Source organism: Diadema setosum, chromosome 22 (assembly GCF_964275005.1).
Source record: "Diadema setosum chromosome 22, eeDiaSeto1, whole genome shotgun sequence".
Lineage (NCBI taxonomy): Eukaryota > Metazoa > Echinodermata > Echinoidea > Diadematoida > Diadematidae > Diadema > Diadema setosum.
Genome location: NC_092706.1, coordinates 25,580,526 through 25,605,076, shown reverse-complemented (window position 1 = coordinate 25,605,076; position 24,551 = coordinate 25,580,526). Strand labels below are relative to the sequence as shown.

Below are 24,551 nucleotides of genomic sequence, written 5' to 3'. Positions count from 1 at the left end.
GACTTCAATAGGCAACAAGTAACCCAAGGTTTCTTACATTTTTCTTACATGTCACTTTCTTGAGAGGAAAACATGTATCATATTATAAATCTGTAAATATCCGAATAAAATATTCATGTGAATCATTAGCATTATCCAATAAATACAGATCCTCCCAGTTGATATTCAATAGCTGTTGCTTAACAGATAAAATTCTTTCATCTGTTATTAGGCGCTTAAACATGGTTTGATTGTTGGATTTAAAATTCGTCAAATGATAAATCAGTATTTCTTAAACCAGAAGTTTGTAGTGGGATCCTTGACATTGTACATTCATTGAAATCAAGTAATACAGTTGGTCATGATGAAATGAGTACGTATATTTTTAAACAAATTGTTGGTAGTATATTGACACTTTTAGTACATATATTTAACTTGTCCCTCTCAACTGGAATATTTCGGAATGCATGTAAAATTGCAAAAGTCATTCCAATATACAAAAAAGATGACTCCTCTCTTGTATCCAATTACCGTCCTATCTCTATTCTTCCTAGTCTTTTTAAGGTAATAGAAAGGCTTTCTCTCTTGCATCCGATTGCTGTCCTATCTCTATTCTTCTTAGTCCTTTTAAGGTAATATAAAGGCGTGTTTATAACAGACTGTCTGATTTTTAAATTCAGAATTACATACTTAATCAAGAAAGTTTTATTCTACAGATATGGCACTAGTCCAGCTGTACGATACAGTGTCGACTGCCTTAGCTGAACAAAGACATGTCATTGGTGTTTTCATGGACGGCATTTGACACTCTTGACCACACTCTCCTTATACGTAGATTGCATTGCTGTGGAGTTCGTGGCATTCCACTACAATGGATCAAAAATTGCTTATCGAATAGAAAAGCAATATGTGTATTATGGATATGTTAACTCTGAAGTATTACCTATACAATGTGGCGTCCAACAAGGATCCATATTGGGACCTGTACTATTTCTGGTGTATATAAATGATATTTCTAACTCATTTATGTTACTGCAATAATATTATATTTGCCGATGACACCAACGTATTCTGATCCAATTCTGATTTTAATTCGCTCCTCAGAACTCTTAATACTGAATTACCGAAATTATCTACATGGTTTATGAGTAATAGATTATCACTGAACTTAAAACGACAAATTTTATTCATTTTCGTAATAAGAAGCATGAAAATGAAATGCAACATTTTAATATTATGGTAGATGGTATACCATTGGAACAAAAAGAGAGTATCAAATTTCTCGGAATTTACACAAAAGAAAATATGAAATGGAACAGTCATGTGCAATACATATCTGATAAAGTGTCTCGTAATGTTGGTATACTCCATAAGCTTAAGTATTATGTCCCTAAGAATATCTTATTTATGTTATATAACTCGTTGATATTATGGTACATTTCATATTGCAACATTGTATGGGCAACTTCAAAAAGTCACATTGATAATTATATTACTTGTACAAAAGAAAGCTATACGTATATGCACCAAATCAGGTTATCCAGATCATTCAGATCCTTTATTCGCAGAATTAAAAACACTCAAGGTAAATGACATTATTTTTTTTGGGGGCAAAATTCACTCTTTATGTTTCGTTTACATAATGGTCAGTTGCCATCTTCTTTCTTTTCGCTTTTTCATTTGTATCTCTAAACGAAATTGATCTTTTATTAACACTTTTGATCGCGCAAAAACGAAATCGATTGGTGTTTGTATTAATTTGAAAGACTAACAGATACGAAACGAATGGTATTGTTGAATATGAATTACAATTTTATGAATTTGATTGACAAGAGTTTGAAATTGACCGTGAAATCCTAAAGCACCATGACCAGATGTCTTCTGCAAATAGGAAACTCCTTCGAGTTTTTGTGATGATTTTATCTTGAAATAATATTTTCAAATAAGCAAGACAGAAAAAAAAAATAATTATCATTTTGAGTGCAATTTCAAGACGTAGGCCCTAAAGTAAGACTAAAAAAGAAGAAGATAAAATCAAGCGCTCTCCCCTGTATATCATACAAATACAGCGAGTAACAGATAAACATCTTTAAGGTTCCAATTTTCTCTCCAACATTAAAAATATGTGGTAGTATACATTCTAACTCTGCATAATGTAAGCCCACATATTTATTATGTTTATACTTCCTAAGAACCTCACTGACGGCATAAGATTGTGTTTCAGTTTCAGTTTCAGTAAGCTTTATAATTGTGTTTACTCTAATCAAACACAAGGGCCAAAAGATTCACTTACGTTGTTGACAGTCTGTGGCCTTAATCCAGTTGACTGCCGTTGAATTAGAAGGCACCCTATCTCTGGAAAATGTATGATGAGCTGGGAAACCAAGTTCTCCACAGATCGAATCAGCAACGTGTTCAGTAAATCCTTCCCAGCAAACAAAGCTGTTGGTAGCTGATTGCAACACAAAGCCTTCGAGAGGAGAACGTTCTCCGATAAGTTCCAGAGAAGGCATATCTGTGTACCGAAGTGTAGGGAAGTTATTCGAATGAACCACCAATACAAGTGTCCAAAATAGTTATAGTTCTCTTCACCAATATCTTAAATACATGTTAAAGTTTTCACTCATTTTCTTGTTAGATACGTCCATTACGCATTACAAGTCATGTACTTTTTTAATGCGCATCTTGGGTGTTTAATTAGAATGCTAATTTTATGAACTTATTTGCCAAAAAGCTAATTTTAATAATTATCCGGAAAGAGCAAACCGACACGATGAAGCGAAGTGGAATTATCACTGTCGAAAATATATCCGCATTTAATGATTTGTAATGCGCAAAGCAATTGCGAAATCGGTTGCCAAATTAGTATATCTGAACAAAGAAAAACGATTATTGAATGACGGTATTTCGATGTCTGAGCAAATGTGACGAAAATGAATGCTTCTAATATAAATTAAATGTCAAACAATGAAATTGGCCGGGAAACTCTATATCATCACTGTGGCATTTTCTCTGGCTCTCCGGAAAAATGAAATACTTTCACCATAATCATGTTTCTATACATATGTATATATTGCGTGTGTGTGTGTGTGTGCTACTATTATACGAGGTACTTTTAAGTTTCCTTACTACCACGGCATTGTGTAGGCCTATACATCCGTGTTAAAAGTCTTTAAGGAAAGAAGGGAAAACTTTTGCATACAAAATCCTTTTTCGCGTATACACTCTAAGGCGAAGTCAGAAGAAATTAAAGGCCACGTATGTCAAATTTAACTACTGTGTTTATGGGGTCACGTTAGATAATTATTGTTTTTCGTAAGCGATCAATAATCTCAAATTAGACTGGCTTATTACATAGAAAGAACGAGAACAAGACGTTAGTATTTATAAATCTGTTTGTAGGATCAGTGGACTCACTTTGTCCCTTGACGACCGCGGATGGGTTGGGAGCCCTGACGAGTATAAAGTATGTCGCTGCCCAGGCTCATTGACAGGTGTACATACCATGCATGAGTATTATACTTTTAATAGTAACATTGACGAAACATGATATGTAATTACAGATTTTGTACAAACTTTTGTGTGTAGCCTATTACATGTATGTACCATGTCAGGATTTTAGGAGAACTAATCTAAACACGAAGGAAGTGCTACAGATGCATTGCAGATTGTCATGATTCGAAGCGCCAGTATTTTTCATAAACAATTTGTGTTTGTTACATTGTGTGTCGCGATAAATGGTGCGTGTTTGTTTCAAAAAAACATTTTTTTTTATTACATTGTGTGTCGCGATAAAATGGTGTATGCTTGCGAGTGAACGTAACGAGGGAATTGCCATTTTTTTTGTACTTGTATCTGCCACAGAGATATCATTCGATTTTCTCATCAGCATTTTATGAACGTATGGGGACTACAAATACAATAATGAGGTAATTGAGCATATCCGAATAAGACAAAAATTCCCCATGTAAGTAAACATACCTTATTATACATGATGAACCTGAATGGCAAAACAGATGAACGCCATTTTTTTTTTTTTTTTTTTTTTTACTAAAGGTTATTATCAAAGAATAATTTTTTTCAATGACAATGCATTCTTTACGTAACAAGAATATTCTTTTTAAGACGTTACAAAGATTATGACATTCATTTTGATTATTTTCTTTGGAATTTTTTTTTTCTCGCAGCAGCTTAAATGTCAGTAGTTGATAGAATGGATGTACATTTTGTATCATGATGATGATTCATAGCCTTTGCAAAGCGCCATACATCTGTTGTAGAAACATTGAAAGGCGTAGACTCCTCAGAGTGTGCTCCAGTTTGCAAACCTCAAGGAGAAAAGATGGGAGGGGGTTGGGAGGAAACAACTTTAAGCCATGGTTACACGAAAGCCGAATTCTCCCGAATGAATTTGGACCGATTGTGTCTGAATATGGCCTGAATCAGATGGATTCGATGGGTTCGGAACCTATTCGTCTCTCATTCGGGGGAGCTCCCCGAATCAGAGTCGAATACGTTCCAAATAGGCCCCGAATCAGAGCAGAATTGCTAATCTGGCTATATTCCCGAGTTATTCTGGCCGCTCATTCAACCTATTCGGCTGCTATTCGGCCGTATTCTGGCCTATACGGCTCATTCGCCTGTATTCTGCTCTGTATTCGGGTAACGATTCGAATGGATTCGGGCAGGTATTCGGGCAGAATCCCTCCACGAATGTTCCAGAATCTCTCCTGAATATTCGCCTATTCGGGGAAGGGGATTCGAATGATCCCGAATCCACCCGAATACGTGTATTCGGTTGGATTCGCAGCTGATTCGGCTCCGGTGTAACCGATGCTTTAGGCTAACTACTCTCGGCAATGACTGCTCAATGGAAACACAAAAAAATGCTTAACTTCTAGATACTTAGTCCTTATAGATAGGTTCGAATCCACAGCCATAATTATGGACAGTTGTGTTCAATATCCAATTTACATGTTCACTGTACAGTTATTTACGTGCCTCCCAAAGGTAAAGAAACAAAAGAAAAAGTAACGACTTCAATATCTCACATATTCTCGAAATTATTCATATGTAAAAATCTTTAACGTACCTGCCCCAGAAAAACAAAGAAACAAATTGTCCATTTGCAAGGTCCTTTGTAAGTACATGTATGAAATCGATATGTTATGTATGTAGGCTCTATAACTGTTAAGTGTATTCCAATGAAGAAACTTCACTTTCGTATTAAATTTAGATTTAACAAACACATTACAATCCACCTACTAACTGTGTGTTTAAGTTACTTAGAGTTTTTTTTTTTTAAGTTATCACCTTGATTTTTTTTTTTAATATGTCAAACCACATGTAGCATTGGATATTTTCATGCTCTTGTGGTAGTGAGATTAGTAATGACAACACGCATGAAGTTCTATCACACACTGTATAAACTGCTATGCCTTAAAATGAACTTCGGTGACGATGCCTGGTGTGTTGAACATCAGTACTGGATATACAGGTTAGTAAACCCTGAGTATGTTAGTGATATTAGGACCTTTACTTTTCATCACATTCATGATTTTTGCAAATCATCCGACATACTTTCTTTTATACTTTTTGCCGATGATTCAAATATTTTTTTCTCCCACCAAAATCCATTTACCCTTGTCCATACTGTCAATTCTGAATTTAAAAAAAAGTGACTCAATGGATAAGAGCCAATAAATTATCACTAAATCGTCAGAAAACCAAGTATATGTTATTTAGTAAGTCTATAGAAGTTCTACGCACAGATATCATTTTGATGACGTTCATTTAGAACGTGTATCTCACATAAAGTTTCTCGGTATTACAGAGGACGATAAACTTTCGTGGATGCCTCATAATTATTAACATTATTAAATAATTTCGCGTAATATTGGTATTATTAATAGACTTAAGTGTGATATCCCGTTGTCTTCTTTGTTGATGTTGTATTTTTCATTAATATTACCTTATCTTAATTATTAGATAAACTATTGTTATTACAAAAAAGACACCTCGTATTATTTGTGGTGTTTCACCACATTCTCATGCAGATCCATTATTTGTGAAATATAAGATTTTAAAAATTAAACATTTGTTTTTCTTTCAGCTGGGTCAGTTTATTTTTAATCAACACACAAATGCACTTCCCAGCATCTTTAATTCAATGTTTCCAAGAAATCATTTTTTTTTTCATAATTATCACACCAGGCGATCTAATGAGTTTCATTTACGCCTTCTGAAAACCTTATTGGCGCAAAATACATTTATTTACACTGTCCCTAGATTCTGGAATTCTTTAAGCTGTGATATAAAAGACTCTTTATCTTTGAATTTGTTTAAGCGTAAGTTGAAACTTTTTTTGTTGAATTCATACTAAGATAACATACTATTCATTACTTAGCTGGTCACTACAACCTAAGGGTTCATCGTCGATCATTTAATTCGTCAATCACTTGATTCATCATTGTGTATTTCTTTTTTTTACATTATCTTATTTGTACAAACTTTACTCAGCTGCTCGAGCTCTGAAGCACCTCATTTCCCTCTTTCGATCCCGATGTTCAGCGTGTTGGCTTTTCCTTTCATGTTTCCTTTTCTTTCTTTCCTTTCCTTTCTTTCCATTATTCTTTTGAGCTTTATTACTTTCAATGGTATACCCTTCTGTCAAGTCATGTAATGTCGTGTGTTTCTTCTGTCTTGTTCTGTCCTGTTTTGGTCTATCCTGTCTTTGTAAACAAATATGTTCTCATGAAAAATCCTTTGAGTGGTCCACAATTTACAAGCATGCTTTTCAGTGGACCTCTCAATTGTTTTTTTTTCTCCAGACATAACTTTGTATTTTGCCGGTATGAATGTATAATTTTGTATTTGTTAACTATTATCTACCATGTAAAGTCAAATACATGCCTATGTTTTATCTTCTGATTCATTTCGTGTTATGTTTGCCGAAAAGGAGTGAAAGAATGAAATAAATGAAATGAAATGAAATGAAATGAAATGATAAATACAAAGCAAAAGGACTTTGCATTGTGAGTAGGCCCCCGCTAGCAGTCAGTGTAGATGAGATGATGTCATATTCTTTCGTACATTGCATGAAGATGAAAACGTTAGCTAATTCTCACATGAATATGCTCTTAAGCATGATTTTTCCTTTCTTTTCATATATTTTTTCCTTTCTTTTCATATATATATATATATATATATTTTTTTTTTTCATACACGGATGTGTATTTAGTCTTGTGACTATGATGTAAAAGTGGTAGACCGAATTACAAAGAACAGCTGTTGCATAATATCATTTGTACCTCGCCACAATAAGGAAATTCCGCAGATTTCGTTATAGCATAGATATTCAGGTGAATAAACAAACCGCAGATATAATTGTAATATTTGTAGTTGGCTTCCAGACTTCTTCCACTTTGTTATTTTTTTTTTTTTGTAACTACGATGATTCAATTTATCTTTTCATCGATGTTCTTCTCCAGAGGGGCCCATATACTACAAGCTCTGTCTTTTTAGTGGGTCCCTTCATTTTTCGCACTTAAAGCAACGGTATACATGTACTTCAATTTGATCACTTCTGTTTCTTTCTTACTATACAAGGTATGATTACTATAGGTCCTCAATTGTTGTAGTCTTTTCATTTCACTATGTTCTACTTACCTTATTCTGTGTCATTAAATGAAGTGAAACACATGTTTTGTCGAAAAATGAAATAAACTTTGAATTGAATTGAATTGAATTGAATTGAATACCAAAGGTGATATTTTCCTTTTTTTGTGTGTGTGATGAATGTTACAACTTTTTATTGTTTAAAGCGTTCAATATGACAGACCACTTCACTGCAAGGATATATTAATGTAGTGTAACCTTCGATGTTGATGATATATCAAAACGTACATACAAAGCTGCATATCAAATTCACATTAGACAAGTATTAGAGAGGAGTATGTGGCTTTGTCTAACAAACTCAATAACAGCAGTTACCTTGTAGACATGATGCCTCGATGTTGACTACTACTGGATAGACCAATTCACGTATTTCCTCGGTTGATGTATATAGTCTGATTCTCAATTTGTGGCCGAGTGAGATGATGGGCGGAGATTTGGCGAAATTCAAAAGTAGAACTTCGCGTGTTGTGGCTGATATCTCATCTTTTACAGTCATTTCAACGCGCTGATCTACTGCAGATTGTAGCCGTAGGACGATTCTCTCGCCGTCAGGTGCTTCTATATCCCACCCGTGTGAAAGTACATCAAACATTGAGTCTGCCGTGATCCATACGGTAAAGTTATCGGTTGAACAGCCCAGTGAGTGATCTGCAGTCAGGGGTAAAAGACGCATGTAATAGAAAATTATCTTCCAGGATTTAAAGTACATCAATCAATTTTCCTTAAATTTTCATTGACCAAACGAGAAAGTGTGCGTGTAATTTTGGGAAAGACTCACAGAATAAAATGAGAGGAGCAAAGGTATCACTTTTTAGAGGGTATTAATTTAGGCGAGAGTTTGTGGGGTTTGACAAACACGTGTTAAACCAACATCGGCAGCTTGCCTTGCTAAAAATAAATTAAATCATGGCAACCCCGTGAAAGATATCTTTTTAAAACAGGACATAATTCGTAATATAATACCTTGTGCATCAGTCTCCCTACTGCACTACTGCACAATCAGAAAAAACGGTATGATACCCAGAGCTACTTACTGTATACTTTCGAGGAACTTTGCCTAAAAAAGGACAGTATAACCATCATGGGCATCCACGTTTTCATACGGAGAGCCATGACTTCTTTCTACATTTTCACTCTTTGACAAGCGCATCAACCTCGCGGCTAAGTCATGTAGAAGGTAAAGCATGTCCCAGCAAATCCAACTTAATTGTAAAGCCCACAGAAAAGAGATTATCACGTCATCTCGACCGCACCCTGTTCTGAGCTTGGTTGATGCGCGCGAACATCCCATCTTCTGTTGTTCGTCACGTGATATGACGTGATGGCCAATCATCCCTGCACTTTATGGCACGTATGCTGCAAGAAATATCCAACTTAATTGTAAAGCCCACAGAAAAGAGATTGTCACGTCATCTCGACCGCACCCTGTTCTGAGCTTGGTTGATGCGCGCGAATATCCCATCTTCTGTTGTTCGTCACGTGATACGACGTGATGGCCAATCATCCCTGCACTTTATGGCACGTATGCTGCAAGCAATGAAAGCGAAACTCAACTCCACAGTTTAATTCAAAATGTGATTGAATACATACGGTGAAATTGAATAGTTAGAACGAGAGAGCTTGTTTTGTTGAAGTGGGGAAAAAAGAGAGTAATAGAACTATATAATAAGTTAGGTGGCCTTCACAGTCACCCAGCTGTTTGCGTGTATATCACAGTGATGGATATGGTGAGGAAGTACAGCCAGGAGTTTGATTTATTCATAATTATGTCCCTATCTCTTTCACCTTTTTGTTCTATCTGATTTTTCTTTCTCTCTGTCCTTGTTTCTGTCTGTCTGTCATTTTCTATATAGGGCTACTTAGATGTACGTATAGCTATGTATATAGGGTTTGTTTGCAAAAACCGATAAGTCCATTTTTGAAGATTTTGAAGTACGATCTTTGTCATAAAGTACAAAATAATACCTTTTAAATGATATATTGGTCACTACATATAAAGGTATATTTTTGAAGTTATGGTCAAAAGAAGCAACAATTTTCTTATTATTCTCTTTATTTTTCTTGACCTTTAATCGCAAATATCTCCATTTGGCAAATATGGACTTATCGGTTTTTGCAAACAAAATCTTCATTTTTACATACATACATGTTTGGTCATTCATACATGTATGTATACAAGGCTATAGTTATTATAAATATATATTATGTATATATTATATCTATAATATATTAAAGTATATCATATATCATATACATTATACATTTATATATGTATATATATATATATAAATTCATGTTAAATGTATCTGGAATATTGCTGCGATTAACTGGGTGATTTTCAGACATTTTCAATTTCAACTATAAATTACTTGATAAATATCACAATCTCATCTAATGTGCGAAGTGTTAATGGGCCAATATCACTAAAAATGTGTGAAACCTCAAGGAAGTTGATGCTCCTTTAGTTTGGTTTAGAATGATTTTTGGTGGTAACAGTTTTTGAGAATGAAATTCCTGGAGAGAGGAATTCTCTGTAATTGAAAGGCGATTAATTGACATGGAAAGGCAATGGATAGTACAGCGTGTCCCAGAAAAAACGAAACCGAGTTTCATTGCAATTCTTTGCGATCATAATATCATATTTTCTGTATGAGATGTACATGAATGGAAAGATACACTTCTCTTCTTTCATTCGATGCACAAGTCATTGTTCAAAATTCGTGCGTGACTGGTTAGAACAATAGACAGTAGTGCTACTAAATTTTCATTTGCACGAGCAAATGGCGAATTTGGATCAGTTTTCCAGACTTTTTCAGCAATCTTTTGCAACAAAATAAAATGATAGCCTTAATGTCCATTCTTTTTCCTTTCATATAATATCCCATTACTAAAAAATGATCAACGCCTGCACGAGAAAAATTTCTTTGAAAATATGCTTCCATTTTACCCAGATAGATAAATAGCAAATAAGGAGCCAGTTAGCTTTTCCGACGCCTGCTCAATTTGGCAGATAACGAATTTACACGATTGTTACAAAAAGTTCGGCTGTGAATAGGATCGCAAATTAGCACATGATCATGAGCTTGCCTGACAGAGCAAAGGGGTGTTCATGAGCGGAATGTTTGGGAAGGTGGGGTGGGAGTAACGGAACGAAAAGAAAAAAACCTTCCGAGTTCCCCCCCCCCCACCCAAAAAAAAAAAATGACTTTCTGCCCTGCACTTGCACCTTTGAAATGTTAGACGCGCAAGCTTAGTGATAAATAAAGTGATGTACCCTCTCTTTCTGCTGCACCTCCGCCTTTAAAAACTTCAAAACCCTGTCATGGATGAAGGACCAACCACGCGTGAGGGAAATGTAGAGAGGAATGAAAACAGTGAAATAAGTTTGAGGTACAAAATCATCAAAATGTGTATCATTGTTGTACTGTTGATTTCCCACAGCCATTGGACTGCATGCAGCCTGAGAATACTCACGACATTAGTCTTCAATTATAATTGTTTATGTCTTATACCTTTTTCTAAATAAATGACAACAAAGGGCTTTCGGTCTCATACAACATTCTCTGTATGTAAAATACCTCCTCCCCCCCCCCCCCGAATAACATTCACTGTAGCACTGCGGTTGTTTTGTGTGAATTCAATGGTGCAGATGAGCGCATTGTCTAATGCTAAATCGAGAGAGCTGAATGCTCGTTTTTCGACTATCCGTAGAATCGGTAGAAATGAAGCATGTTTTCATGCACATTTTTCTCAAGCATGCGTCATTCCTATTTGACGCGTAAGGTCTCATATGAAAGAAGAAAATATGAATATTTGGGTTATGAACTTTGTTTTTCAAAAACGTTACGTTAAAAGTCTGAAAATTTCACCTATGGTCACCATTTGTATGTGCAAATGAAAATTTGGCAGCACCACGGTTCATTGTTCTAACTCCGTCATACATCAACGATGAACATTAAGTTTTATATCAAACGAAAGAGGAAAAGTTTATCTTTCCATTGATGTATATCTCATAAAGAAAATTTATGATTTCGATAGTAAAAAGTTGCATGGAAACCCGGTTTTTTTTTTCTGGGACACGCTGTACAATGGTAAGTGCATTGTGTGTGTGTGTCTTCGTGTGTAATATGGAAAGCTCTTTTATTACCTTCTTAAAGAAGCGACAAGATCCACATACCCGGTATAATCTGACACTACAGCCAGACAATTCGTTAAGCGAATGGAAACAGATACTTTTATCAACATCTTTCTCATGCCAAGCGAGGAGCTCTTAAATTTGTAAATTAAAGCCTCATAGCTTTCCTTTTCTTTTGTGTGTGTGACTAATCTATCTATCAAGCCCACAAGAGACTCCTCTCTCTCTCTCCTTCTCTCCTTCCCTCTCTCTCTCTCTATCCTTCTCTCTCTGAAGTTCACAGACCTAACAAGATTTAAGTTATTTAAATAAAACACTCTTAACAAAATGATTCCAACCACCCAAGCCTTACATATTGGAACAATCTTCAAATAGTCCAGTCAAAATACGACAAAAGTGGGTTAACTCCGAATTAATTAATAACTTTTCTGTGGTCTTAATTCTACGGCATAATCTAATAATTTTCCTTCATGTTAAATACTTACCTGTGTCTATATTGAATACTTTTGTCGGCAATAATTTATTTTCATTTATCTCTCATATCTTCCAAAGTGTGGTTACGGTACACAAAAATTGGTTCTAAATCATTCAGCAGATTTTTTTTTTTTTCAAACATCTTTTTCTTCCCTGCATGTGGCGATTTGCCTCCAAGTATGTTTAGTCGATACTTGTGTTTTGTTGCAAAATTTTTGGTACAGGCATGTTTATCAATGACCAACGGAACCTAATTCATATGACCGTGATAATTTGTATAAAAGTGGATTTTGTCATATTTTGCGCGGTTTCACCCTGTGACTTTCTGAAAAATGTAAAACATGGTGATTCACAGCCAGATACAAAAAAAAAGAGAAAAAATGCCTTAACATTTCTATAAATCATTAATAGTACACTGCATACATCAGTCGATCAATACAAACAGCATCCTTCTCATTGGCTTCACGCTCATATGACTTTCATATGCATAAATTCTGATAAGTCTTACTTTTGCCATTTTCATGTTTTTGTATCTGCATCTTTATTAAAAGAAGTGTTTCCTTTTGCCTTGAGCCTTCGCACGGTTGATTTTTTTTTTTCGGAAATGCGCGCAACATAAAGGCTGAATTCAATTTTGATGGCGAAAAAGCAGATAAGAAACAAAACACATAACATCATTCTCTGTCCCTAACACTTTGAAAAGGTCTCTTCCCTCCACTTCATCAGGAGCTTTTGTTCAAGTTAAACAGTGGACGCAATATATTGGTGGAAGGGAAATGACATACAATCATTGGAATTGATGGGATGATTTGGGGAGGATGTTTAATCAAAAACATCTTCTGATTACTACAGACTAAACTGCAGCTATTAAGGAACTCCTGAAGGAAGTCTGGTGCAACTGCAAGACAGGCTGTTAGCAACTGGCAGTGTAGTTCCAGGGCAAACATACTTGACTGCACTTATGACAGTGGCAGATGCAGGTCATTATATGATCAGGCACTTGTAATCCTGTATGTCTAAAATATGTGAGGAGTTAGATGATGCTGTTCAAATTGGTGACTATAAGGAGAATTCTTGAAAGACATCGACATGGTTTACACCAAACGTGAGACTTACCACGTCTGTATGAAATGAAGCCGAGATCCTGTTTGCTGAAATATCACATTACCCTGGTCCAGAATTTATGGTGAAAGCATGGAATACTTTGTGTGGAAGAGAGTTTACTTACTTTACACTTTTATCATTGATCTATATGTTCAGAGATCACATGCCTTAAACATCTGTATTTTTGCAAGCCAGAAAATGAAAAAGATGTACTGGAAATGGAAGAAAATTTCTTGAAGTTGAATAATTTTGAATCATTAGATTTTAAACTCATCTTATACAAAGGTTCAAGACAGCGAGCTAATATTGCAAAGAGCCATCATTTATCGTCTGGCGTCCGTCGTCAGACATGCATACATTTTCAAAAATAATTTTCAGATTCTCTCTAAAAACTCCATGTAATGACAGATTTTCAACAAACTAGGCGATTAGCATCCAAGGATGACAGACTACCAATTTGTTCAAATTGTCCTGAGGCTTTATCTCAAGAAAATGTGGGTAATACAATATTTTTAATCAATGTAAGATTATGAAACTATGTGTATTAAGGTTGTGAATGGTATTATAACAATTTTTGAACTTGAAATCTTGGATGTAGACATTACAGCATAATAATGTTTTTGCAACTTGTATTTGTATATACTGTATCTGAAAGTATATTCACGGTAGTAATTTAAATAGATTAATGTATTATATGCAGATTTTTAGTGACTTATAGGTAACTATTCCTTATAGGAACATATTCTACATAAGTGATTCTCAGCAGTAAAATTAACACCATAGACACCATCACTGAGTACATTTTACAGATTTGTATATGGAGATAAAAGCCTGCAGAGGCAACGTGGTGGCCATTTTGGATTTAATTATATGCAAATATATGCTGAAAATGTATAAAAGGAAGCTTGAAAGCTACTGCTGATATCGTAATTGTATTCCCTGACCTAGAAAACATATTTTCTGCGAGTTTTATGTCCCGATATATAGGCATAAATAGGTTGTATGGCGGCCATTTTGAATTCATGCAAATTAGGCACTGATCCACCACTCGAGTTTTAGGGAACGTTTAAGGGCTCACACGGGTAAATAATTCCCCATTATATAGAGACGTGTGTTAAAATTCAAATTTCAAAATATTCTGTAAAATAGCTGGGAGAAATGAGGTGTTTCATATTCACTAACCTGAATAAGTGAGATATACCCTTTCATCCATCAGATTTTCAAGGCAGGTTCTTTGGCTCAAAGCCTGTCCATGGGACCGCAAAGCCAGACTACGACTTCTTGTCATTCAAAAAATCACCTATTTTCGGTACATGCAGCCAATGAAATATAGTCCCCTCAAATTCCATCAGAAAAGCTTTCATCTTCCAACCAAAATGTAGTTTGTAGAGGAATTCATACTCAATATCTACAGCTATTTAGTTTTTTGCCAAACTGCATCACTGATTTTTAATTAATTTTTCTCTTCATTTAGTTTGGTATCTTTGGTACGAATTTGTGAAGGGGTCTAGGACATTCCACTTTATTTACAGGTGTGAGCCCTATAGTGGAGGTCATATTTCTTATTTGACTTTTTAACATCATAAATGTGTTTTTGATGATATTTGCCCCTACATCATATGTGAAATTCTGCGGATTGCACATTCAAGGGTTATAAAGCTTCTAAAAGAGACACTTTTGAAAATGATGCTGTTACAAAATGTACACACTAGTAGTTATGTACATGTATGATGTATTGCATGCATCGTTGTTTTAATGTGTATGTACACAGGTGGACCAGATTAATGGAGAACATTTTATATGATATAGATATGGTACATACAGGCTGACCAGATCAGTGGAGAATTTTTAGGTGGTATACAATGTAACTAACAGTACATGCATGTGTCAGGGAATACATTATAGCTCACTCAAACTAGAATGATTTCTCACCCAGTTTAGAATGTGTTAGGAAGTGCTAACATATTTGGCTGAGTGAGGCACTGTCCTTGTAGCCCAAAGTGATTGGTAGATATTTTTAGTAGGCTGTTATGCACATAGTTAGGCAGTGAGTCAGCTAGGATTTCTGGAACAGTGTTAGACTTGCTAGTATGTTCAAGTGTGTGGGCCCAGGTTGTGAATGTTCAAGAAAGGGGTGAATGGATAGTATATAAGCCAGAGAAATTCTGCAGTAGGCAGAGTACCTAACACCACTGCTGTAAGAGTTACGTCACTTCTGGCTTTGAAAGGACTTGTTATAGTCAGTCCTGTGTTACCTGCTGACCTGTTAAGTTTGTGGAGATAAGGCCTGGGAGACATTTTGCCTGCAGAGAATTAATTTGCCTACATTGGAGATAGACTCCATATTTTAATGTCAATGAACATTGTTACGGCAAAGCTGTGACGGGCTGGATTCTTAGCGGGACATTAAAAGTGAATCATCGACTGTACGTGGTCGTCATAACGTTGGATTCTGCACATTTCGCTGTGGACATATACCCTGGATTTATAACATGGACTATTGCAACCAGCGCCTCTGGATTAACGTCGGAGGAATCATTCATCTGTGCATCGAATATCGTATTTGGACCTTTCCAGAGGATTACATGGACCTTGTGATTTAAGATTTGGCTGTAATACTGCTGTGAAAACCGATTACGGGTCTATACCCACAATATTACTGTTAATAAACCGCCTGAACATTTATAGTTGATTTTTATGTGCGTGTGTGTGTGTGTGTGTGTGTGTGCGATCATTCTCAGAGTGATTTCGGTCGTAACAAAATTGGGGGCTTGTCCGGGAAGTGAATTTAAAGCCAAAACTTAGAATTTGGAACATTCCGGAATCCAGAATATTGGTACAGGTAAAATACCAGTGAGTTGATTGTTCAATTGTATATTGTGTGTAATACATTGTGACAATGTCAATCAGTACAATGGATGTTCAGGCTTTTGTTCTGAGGACAGATTTGTTCCTCGGAAATTTGCAAAGGTTACGCAAATGTGATTTGGCTGCTATTGCACAGCATTTAAATGTAGAGGTTCCACAAGGTGCAAGAAAGGCAGAGATTCTTGACTTAGTAGCTGGTCACATGGAGCTCAAAGAAGAAATTGACACTCCAGATGAAGCTCAAATTTCAGATCAAACACGGCTTGAGCTTGCTAGATTGGAAATGGAGAAAGAGAAGATGATATTAGAAATGAAGGAAAGGGAAAGGGCTTGAGAAATAGAGAGTAAAGAGCTAAAGAAATGGAAATGAAGAAAAGGGAAATGGAAATGGAAATGCAGAAACTTGAAATGGAGCAACAAATGAAATTGCGTGAGATGGAAATGGCTCATGCACAGTCTGCTGGAAATCGTGAAAGGGCTCCCCCTGAATTTGATTTGGCCAAGAACATTCGATTGGTTCCACAGTTTGAAGAAAACAGAGTCGATGCGTATTTTGTGTCATTTGAGAAGGTGGCTGACAGTTTGAACTGGCCACAGGAATTTTGGCCCATGCTCCTTCAAATGTGTGTTTGTCGGCAAAGCAGCTGATGTGTACTCATCTCTCTCAAAAGAGCAATCACGTGACTATGCTACAGTCAAGAAGGCAGTGTTGAATGCTTATGAGTTGGTGCCAGAGGCATACAGACACAAGTTCAGAAATTCGTACCGCAAACCAGGCCAGACACATGTTGAGTTTGCTCGTGAAAAAGAAATGATGTTCGATAGGTGGTACAGATTCCTGAAAGTGGATCAGGATTTTGATAACCTAAGGGAGGTTGTTCTCTTGGAAGAATTCAAAAAGAGTGATGCTTTCATTGTGAGGTCGCATTCGGATGATTACAAAGTGACAAGTTTGCATAAAGCAGAATTGATGGCTGATGAGTATGAGCTGACCCACAGAAATGACAACAGACCACCATTCAGGAATTTTTCTGGAAACAAAAGAGACAAAAATCAATCGAGCAATCCAAAGAACGCTGGTTCTGAAAAAGGCACGAGTTCTGAAACTTCATCGGCACCAAAGCCTCAATCTGACAAAGGGTCCAGTACAAGTGCAAATGTCATCAAATGTTTTTTTAATTAAAAAAAAAATCTTGTTTAAAAAAATGATTTTTTTTAAAATAAAAAATCATATGATGACATCAAATGTCATTAAATGATTTTTTAGACATGAGCGGCTAGAGTGAGCAGACGTGGGGCAACTTAGCTCTCAATATACCTCCATACATTCAAATGCACACTTAGAATATCACTTTGTGCCCGTACTATATCGTCGGAAATTTTACAAGTATGCTGAACACGACAAACTCTCGTGGAAACAGTGACTACCTACCTTTCAAAAACAACCTGCCAAAAGGACCAAACTCGTGGGGGAAGTCACCCAACAAAAACGCCTTCCTCTAGCGGTAGTGCCATGCCGGGTGTATACTTCGGGTACCAATTGCCCCTCACAGCAAGGAGCCCGCCGACCAAGCATGACCCAACAGCAACCCCCAATGAGCTTACGCGCCGACGCGATGGAAGCGGCCCAATCCGACCCGGATCCGAATGAACACTTGCTATCTGAAATGAGAAAAATGTTCGACGACTTCCAAGTGGAACTACGGGCCAAACTGGATCATGTCATTTTGGATTTGGATGCCGTCAAAAATGATCTCGCCTCGGTTAAATCCACCATGCAAGACCTCGAAGGCTCTGTAGCAGATACTTCAGCGAGAATCTCCACTGTTGAATCCGAAAAAAATCCCCAACCTTGAACGATACCTGGATCAAATCAAAGCCGAGTTTGAGGAAAAACTAATGGAACAGCAAAATTCATCACCGCAAGCAGAATTTGTTGTTTTATGGTATACCAGCCCAACCCCAAGAAGACATCTACAAAACTGCCTCCAAAGCTTTTGACAAAATTTTGGACATTCCCATCGAAGAGGCGGACAACATCCAAATAGTCAACGCACATCGATTGCCAACAAAGAAAACCCCCTCCGGAACCAATGGTTCACCTACAGCCCCGGACCCCGTCATCGTCCGATTTGCAAGAATGTACGACCGAGATCGAGTTTTGCGTGCCTTCGAACAGCCACGACGACAGCCCACGGATCGCAACGGGGACCTAGCGGCAGGCGAACGCATCACTGTACGCACAGACCTCCCTGCTAGAATGAAACGAGAACGCGGTCGCCTGGCAGGCATTGCCTACAACATTCGCAAATCCCAACATCTGAAAACCAGGATTACTGTTCATCACACCAAGGTCATGCTTCAAACAAAAAACCCGAATGAACCTTCACCTAAGCGGTCGATGTGGTCTGAATAGCATCCAGTATCCATCCCTCCCCTCCATGTTAAATTCAAAGGTAAATTTAAATATTTAATATTTTTGATAAGATCTGAAGTTTTTGTCAGTAAAGAGTTATATTTTCTCCAATGTATGTTGTGAAAATACAACAGAGAGTTCACCACAAACAACTGTTTAAAAAATTCACAGCGGGGTAATATTTCAAAAGAATCTCTATGTTATAATGCTAAGTATGTATCACCCATGTAATAAGGTAAAAATAATTGTTTTCTTTTTTTTTTCTTCTTCTTCCACCGGGCACTTTGTTAATATTAATGTTTTTGAATTCACTACAGTAATGACACTTAACGCCGGAGTCAGGCTGGTCAACAGACCACCCCCCCCCCTCTTTACTCCAGTGCACAGAGAGTCATTTTAACTACCCTGTGAACTCACGCAAACCTATTTTGTAAAATATTGTACCACAAATAGAGTCGGTTTCATGAAGCGCCGAAGGAACAGTGTAACACACTTTTACTCCAAATGTCATAGCTTCTATCAAACTGATAAATTTGCATGAAGATTTGCATGAAGATTTGTACTGCACATGTATCAGACACATGTTTTTATACATTATATATGAATATAGAGTTCGGAGAGAAGTCCCCATCTTAATGGAAATAGGCAAATTTCACTTCGGCGCTCCATGCCATCAATATTGTATACTCCGCCACGAATCCCATGCTGAACACCTATAGAGTATAACTATCTATCTTCAAAAATTGAAGTTACCCCCCCCCCCCTTACATGCTTCAAGTAAACTAATAACTGTTGTATGATGTTTTGCACTGTTTTATGAACCGGACTTATTTGTATCATTGCTATCAACTGTCATGATTGTACACACCCCACAATAGATGATTGAAATAATGTTGTACGTGTATTTGAATTGATTGTCATCACGGCGATTCGTAGAAATGTTGTAGTTCGGCGTACCTAGGCCTTCTGCCTGTGATACATGAAGAGTTTTTATCTAGAAGGGTTACTCCGAGATCCCAGTTTTATGATGAACACCTGTAAATCAAATGTGTTGGTAAGCCGAGTTGATTGTCTTCTAGATAGGAGGCAATGCAATCGTACTATATAGAAATTGTCATTAACATTGCGTTGACAAATATGAATTATCAAAATGAAAGTGCAATTGGTTATGCAAATTGTTTAAGAAATGTCGCCGTGAGTATTATTCACAGCGCTGCCTATAGTGCCCTTGAACTAGCCACCCGAGAAGGTATGTAGTCTGAATAACCTGCTCAGAATTGCAATAACGCTGCCAATTACCGCTGTATACCCATTCTCAATCTTGGTACAAACATCCAGTGAGCTCAAGCAAATTCATTTCGCAAAATACCACGAATAGAGTCGGTTTCATGAAGCGACGAAGGAACACTGTAACAGACTTCCAAAAAATAATTGCTTTTATAGAAACAATATGTTTGCATGAAGATTCGTGGTGCGTATGTATCAGACACCTGTTTTTACACCATTCATGAACATAGAGATCGGATAGAGGTCTCCATGTTATAATGAAACTAGGCATATTGCACTTCTGCGCTCCATGCCATCAATATTGTATAGCTCGCCCCAAATCCCATGCTGAACACCTATAAAGTATAACTACTGTATTTATCCTCGAAAGTTGAAGTTGTATCACCCCTAAATGTAATATCAACGCTAAATGTAATATCGACCCTAAATGTAATACACCTTAACCCTAAATGTAATAACAACCCTAAATGTAATACATTTTAACGCTAAATGTAATAATCGAGTCAACCCTAAATGTAATACATTTTAACCCTAAATGTAATAACCGGAGACAACCCTAAATGTAATACATGTCAACCCTAAATGTAATATCGACCCTAAATGTAATACATGTCAACCCTAAATGTAATATCGACCCTAAATGTAATACTTTTTAACCCTAAATGTAATATCGACCCTAAATGTAATACATCTTAACCCTAAATGTAATAACAACCCTAAATGTAATACATTTCAACCCTAAATGTAATATCGACCCTAAATGTAATACACCTCAACCCTAAATGTAATAACAACCCAAAATGTAATGTATTTCACCCCTAAATGTAATATCGACCCTAAATGTAATACATCTTAATGCTAAATGTAATAACAACCCTAGATTAATACATTTTAACGCTAAATGTAATAACAATCCTTAATGTAATTCATGTCAACCCTATCAAATATAATATATTCAACGCTTAATGTAATTACGACCTTAAATGTATACACCTGATTATAGAGAGGGTAAGCAACGCAGAATATCGGGCAAAATGTCAGGGGGTATACGAAGGAGATATGACGCAACTTTCTCTCGCACTCTTGAAAGAACGATAATTGTTGGTTAGACTTGTTTTTGTTGTTTACCCAGGTAAAAATCACACAGTCTTATTAAATCTATCGTTTGCTGCAAAGTTAATTAGGTCCATGTTACATGGTTCTTAAATCTATTAGCTTCATCATGCTATCACATAAACATTTTGTATTCCAATCTTTATTCAGTGTTCATTATTGCTTAGAATTTTGTTGAAAAAGAAAAAAAATGGGCAAAAGTTAAGTCAGTTTGCCTTATTATCATAGAAAAGTCAATATATAAATGGTGACTCAAAGATGATAAAAAAGACATCTATTTCTTTTTGCTTTACTGGCATTTTTAAATTTATTTCGTGTACCCTCCCCAAGACCAATTATTGTCCCAGTTTCGTGTAAGTATAGTCGTGATTACCAGGGGTCGTGAACAATGTCATGAGGCTAATATTTCGGACAGTGATTTGCTGCGATGTCAATGTGTGACAGATATTTCGTCATTGAAAACATTACATAGATAATGATGGTTCGTAAAAAAATTTGCGAAATCTTTCTAAATCTTTCTAATTTCTAATTTTCTCAATCTACTCGCTTTATCATCCCGTTTCATCAGTAGGTATATGTTTTGTTTTGTTTTTCTAGCAATATCATTCATATTCAGAATTTCCTTGCAAAGAATTTTTGCCCATTTTTTTTTCTTTTTCATCAAAACTTTAAACAAACGTGAACACTGAATGAAGATTGGAATACAAAATGTTTATGTGATTGCATGATAAAGGTATAGATTGAAAAAAAAAAAAACTATGTCGAATGTACCTAACCTTGCAGCAAACAAAGCAATTATTAAGACTGTGTGATCTTTACCTGAGTAAACAACAAAAACAAATCTAAGCAGCTATTGCTGCTCTTTCAAGAGTGCTATAAGAAGTTGCGTCATATCCCTTTGATATACCCCCTGACCTTTTGCCCGATATTCTGCGTTGGTTACACTCTCTATAATGAGGTTTTTACATTTAGGGTGGTAATTACATTAAGCGTCAAGATGTATCACATTAAGAGTTGACATGAATTACATTTAGGATTGTTATTGCAATTAGCGTTAAAATGTATTACATTTAGGGTCGATATTACATTTAGGGTTGAAATGTATTACATTTAGGGTTGTTATTACATTTAGAGTTAAGGTGTATTACATTTAGGGTCGATATTACATTTAGGGTTAAGATGTATTACATTTAGGGTCGATATTACATTTAGGGTTAAAAAGTATTACATTTAGGGTCGATATTACATTTAGGGTTGACATGTATTACATTTAGGGTCGATATTACATTTAGGGTTGACATGTATTACATTTAGGGTTGTCTCCGGTTATTACATATAGGGTTAAAATGTATTATATTTAGGGTTGACTCGATTATTACATTTAGCGTTAAAATGTATTACATTTAGGGTTGTTATTACATTTAGGGTCGATATTACATTTAGCGTTGATATTACATTTAGGGGTGATACAGAAGTTACCCCCCCCCCCTTCATACATATGCTTCAAGCAAAGTAATAATTCTTGTATTATGTTTTGCACCGTTTATAAACCAGGTTTATTTGCATTATTGTTATCAACTGCCTTTAACGTATACACACAACCCATAATAGACGATTGGAATAATGTTGTATTTGAATTAAGTTTTATCACGTTTATCACGGCGATTCATGGTAATGTTGTGCTACGGCGTACATGGACCTTCTACCCGTGGAATAACATGTAGAGTTCTGTGTAGAAGGGTCATTTCTAGATCCCGAAGTTTTATGTTGGACACCTGTAAATCATATGTGTTGGATTGATAGGAGGTAATACAATCATACAGTGTATAAATTGTCATTAACCCTGTATTGATAAACACGGATTATTATACAAGAAAGTGAAATTGGTCATATAAATCGCTTAAGAAATGGCGCTGTAATTATCATTCGCAGCGTATAGTGCCCTCGAGGCACCTGAAAAGTTATGTAGTCAGAATAACCTGTTCTGAATTGGCATTACGTTGTAACATAGCGTTGTATACCCATTCTCACTCTTGTTACAAATACCAAAGGGTAAATTAATGTACACCAGATGTTGCATAATTAACACCCCTATCATGCCTATAGGCTATAACATATTCTTCTTGTTACTAGGCAGTCCTTTGAGTATGAAAAAGCTGGCATACACAATAGTGCGTCAATACGGTCAATACCCTCATTGTCACTATTGGTAGGGTCCTACACATAACAAGAGGTAAATTCCTGTCCACAACTTGTTACATGATTAACGCCTCTGAATATGTGTTAAAGAAGCTTCGATTGTCAGTATTTTTCTTGTGTCTAGGCAGTCCTTTGAGTATCCTAGATGTGGTATACACAGTACTGAGTCACTGCGGTTAATGCGCTCATTCTAACTATTTGTACAAATACCGAGGGGTAATTCCTGTCTACCAGATGTTGCACGATTAACACCTCGATCTGAATACGTAATAGAAAAAAAACTCCGATTGCCATTATCTTTCTTGTGGCTAGGCAGTCCATTCAGTATGACAGATTTGGCATACACAGTATAATGAGTCAGTACGGGCAGGTATCGGCACATTTTTGCCTCTTTAAGGTATTTTGTATAGACACTGGTAAACGGGTTATCTATATCCGCAATAGAGTTTGAGCCCCGGTTGATTGGTATCACATTTATTCAGTGATTAGGTTTTGAATAGATAATCTTAGTATGACGTGAGCTTAAAGGGGCTGTACAGTACTGGTTGAGGTAGGGATTCATGTTTTGAACATTCCTTAGTGAGATAATGAAAAGCCTCTTGTGAAATATAAAAGAGCTTGTAATCTTACGAAGGATTCAACGTTTATTTGATAAAAATTGGTTTTCAAATGGCTGAGATATCCAAAAAAATTGCTAATAATAAAAGGCGACATGCCCCAACTTTATTAGTATCTCTTTGTTTCACCTTGTTTTTGGATATCTCAGCCATTTCAAAACCGATTTTCATCGAATAAACTTTTGATACCCCTTAGAACTGCATGCTCTTTGACATCTCATAGAGTGGTTTTTGAATATCTCACAAAACGTTAAAAGCTAAATCTTCACCTCGACCAGAACTGTACACACCCTTTAAACTTAGCACCTGTATTGATATTACTGTCGCCCCAAGGACAAAGACTGGAAACAAAATGAAATTTGTTTGAGATGAATATTGTTTCGCAGAATTAGTCTCCAGTCCAAGGAAGTTAAATAACGGCACAGTTCGGCGCTCTTTATAATTTCTCACTATTGTATCCATTCACGTTATTGATTATTACATCATACAATCGGGTGTATTCATGAACTACAGATTCTATGTTGAATATCTCCGAACTATTTGTGTAATAGATGGTAAAAGTCTGTATTCTCTTTTCTTTCTTTCTCTTGTTTTATGAGGCAAACTACGAAATATGAGTTCGATAGTCCTAGGACCTATAGGGTGTATTGCAGGATCAAGTCGGTCTATTATCTGACCCCGA

At 36.2% G+C, this 24,551-nt stretch overlaps 1 pseudogene; it reads left to right on the top strand.

Annotated features, from left to right (window-relative positions):
- The first annotated feature begins 17,626 nt into the window (after positions 1 to 17,626).
- LOC140245034 (uncharacterized) lies at positions 17,627 to 18,653 on the top strand (annotated as a pseudogene).
- The last annotated feature ends 5,898 nt before the right edge of the window (positions 18,654 to 24,551 follow it).